Raw genomic sequence first — 3,701 nt, forward strand, 5'->3', positions numbered from 1 at the left:
ACTAAAGCCAAATGCCATAACCTTCTTCTTCCATGCACAGCGTACAATCCCTCTGCCTCGGAAAAGCTTAGCCAGATGACCATCATGTCAGAATAACTCACCGACTGGTGCTCAGGGATGGTGGTGGCCTCAGAAGCATGTGCATATGTGGCGACCAAGATGAATGGGGCTGTGTGAAAAGAAAATTATACCTTAGCTGTAGTCAAACAGCTTGGCTTGCTGGCAGGCACATGGATATTCAGCGGAGTCAGGGCCATTCTGTAATGCATTCATCAATTCCAATCCAAATCAGGAAATGGAACTGCAAAAATAACTGTTGGGATTTCAAAAAAACTATGGGGAACAGAATTGGAATTGAATTTGAATTCGAGGAAGATTTAAATTCCAATTTTCTGATTTGGATTTGAATTGGTGAATGCATTCCGGAATGGCTCCAACCCTGATATTTAGAAAACAGGACTTTTGACAGATACCATTAACGGAAGAACCTGCAAAGTACAGCACATCTGCAGTATCATCTGTTTTGGCTGATACTGTTTTGGCTGATACTGTTTCAATTGGCGACTATTTGGATTTTCTTCAGCCCTAGAATACTTCCAGTATAGGATGGTGATGGAGGTGACTGATAGCCTGGACAGTGCTATGGTGTATCATATGGATGATTTTCTGGTCTGGGGAGGCCTCTGGATGAGCATGATGCACAGTTATATGCCATGCTGTGTAAAGTGCAGAAGAAGGGCTTAACGTTGACTGAAGTCAAGTTCTTGGGCTGTTCAATTGCAACAGAAGGCAGATACCGGAAAAGACTAGATTCATCCAGGATGTGGACAGGATGACAAGCCTCAAACAGTCAAGTCAAAGCTGGAAACCTATCAGAAGTCACTGGTGACTCTATTGGGAGAGAAAGCTTTGAACTTCTGCCAAAAATGCAGAATCAGGTTAATGAGATGCTTGTCATGAAGCTGGCTGTTCACTGGTCTCAGCCATTCCCTGAGGTCCAGAGCTATTTTGTGTCCATTGTGGAGATGAGCAGCTGTTAATCCTGTCAAACTGTTAAACGGAATTCCACAAATCTCAATGGCCCACCCATAATTTGCCATGCTAACAGGACCTATAACCTCATTGCACTGAATGTTTTGCCATAGTTGCGTCTGTAGTTTGCCTAGTTGATGGCATCATGTTCTGCAGCAGCAAGAGATACTGGGTGTTGGGCACTTGGCTGTAGTTATGATCTCATGTACCTGTTTTACATCATCTTCTGTTGCCGAAGATCAATTTCAGTACTCAAGAACAGAAGTATAGAGAATGGTAAAAATCCTTGGATATCATTTTTGGTCCTCCCTAATTATCAAGGATACATTAGTTGCATCCTCACCAAACAAGACCAATCCTATGATTCATTACACGCCTAGTTTGTTTTTGCCAAGACAACAAGTACGATCTTTGCGTTCTTGGTATTGAGAAGCACACACTGTGTTTTGAATCGGAGTTTTCAGTCTTCGGCCCAAAAATGTATTTCAGAAGCTCTCGTGTGCTCCACCCCATCTGATCAGAGTCTCTGTGCCATTGCAGCAAAGAGCACCTCCGTAAAATAAAGCCACCAGGTGATCCAAAAGGAAATGTCAAAACTCCTGAAAAATAACCTAACACACAAAATACACTCTTCAGAAACCAGACCGTTTAATTTGCATTCCAAAAATGTAAAGATTAAAAGTGATGCTTACATTATTATACATTATTACTGTTATTACACATCCCTTGTAACTTTTGCACTCTTTTCATGTTATTTACTTACATTTATGAAAATATTAATATACCGTATCATAGATCAATCCCCTTTTATCATGCCTATCCACATGGAAAAGCTTGTTGGAGGAACTAATAAAGTCTAGGGATGTCGCCTTGATATGGTCCCAATCTGGGGTTTCTACATTGCACTATGAACAGACTGCTTCCCAAAGGACAAGACTCTCCTCATTTCCTCCTAAACTAGTGTTGAGCTTGTGACTCCTTTCCTTGGGATCTCCTCCACCAGGACTGCTGCATCCTTCCCGAAGCTTCGAACCATACCTAACCACAACTTGCTCCTCCTGTTTAGCCTCAAAGGCGGCTTAAAGATCTGTGTAATTTCTCCTCCTCATTTCATAGACCACTCTTCATATCATCGCTGTCCGATGAATACCGCGTATCTGTAAAATCCCATTATTTCAGGAGTGTGGAAAAAAAAACACATTTTCTCACAATATATTTTAAAAAAAACATAAAACAATATAATGAGACACCCCTAGCACCACAAATAAAAACTCATTATGCAGCCATCGGTGAACAGTTTAATGTTTTAAATGGACTTACATGGATTATTGTAAGCAAAGCAAATAATATCCATCTATCAATGTTACGTTATAATTAGCGATATAAAGTAACCTATACAAGCCACCATCATGAATACAAATGTTAACTAGTATGAACATAAATGCTAGTTAAATAAATGACTTCCTAAAACTTCCTTTTATCGGTCAGTTAGATGTTAAACACTATCAGAAGGCAGAGGAGAATGGGTGTACTCCATCTATAAAGTAAAAAGTCATAATCGGCAAAAAGTGGGCTTGCGTAGTTTTCATCAAGCTATGATGATACATAGTTTATCGATTCAATTTCAGCAACCCCTCCTTTAAGAAATCATGTTGATTATTATGTATTCCTAATAAACTAGGGTGACCAGATAATCCATGTCAGGGAGGACACGTGGAGCTAGGACAGGAATTGTAAATTACCATTTCAATTAAAAGGACCTGGATTTCACTTGAGCACTGAGTTCTTGCTGTGTGCTGATTGGTCAGTCTCTTATAATCATGCATGTGTCACTAATGCTAATGTGAAACAGCTGGATGAGTCTTTCAGTCAAGGAAACAAACCAATCAAAGCACAAGAAGAGCTGAACTCTTTAGCCGAGCACAGGAGCCTTTCAATTTGAAAGTAGTTTGTAAAACCCGAAGTAGCTCAAAGTGTCTCCCTGACATGGATTATCTGGTCACCCTATAATAAACTGACTACCAGTATGTAAACATTAGAAGTTCGCCTGTTCACGCAGGTGTATTAGTTCTTTGATGAATGAACTCTGACAATAATTGGCCTTTAGAGAGTCAAACATACTTCTTTCAACATAAGGCTCTGCCTTGAGGTGCGGAAAAAAGTTTAATTTTATTCATATTTATTCATAATTTTATTCATATTCACTCCTGTGTATCCTGGTCAGATGTAATAACATGGACTGGAATTCATTCAAGCTATTCAAAGCATATTAGAAATATTTGATGGTTCACCAATTATGCCTTGTTGAAAACTGACAGGAATTTAATTTCAATTTGTTTACATTTCAGAATCTGAATAGACTTGAGTTTGGAGCCTGGCTGTGATTCATTCTTGGCTGCGTGTCTAAAAATTCCCCTAATGGAAAAGAGAGTAGCCCCACAAATCTAGAATCTTTTTTTTTTTTCCATTCGCCCCATATACTATGTTGCACACCTGAACCAAACGCTCAACATAGGCGTTTCCCTGTGTGGTGGGACGCTGCATCAGCGCAAGCTCCTCAACCTGACCTGTACTGCTGTGGTGGGAGAATTTCCTGCTATATTTATTAAGAAGTATATTTATATATCTATCGGTGGCCAGTATAAAGTTCAGCTCAATACCTCTATAAA

This window comes from Paramormyrops kingsleyae, chromosome 4 (genome assembly GCF_048594095.1).
Source record: "Paramormyrops kingsleyae isolate MSU_618 chromosome 4, PKINGS_0.4, whole genome shotgun sequence".
Taxonomy (NCBI): Eukaryota; Metazoa; Chordata; class Actinopteri; order Osteoglossiformes; family Mormyridae; genus Paramormyrops; species Paramormyrops kingsleyae.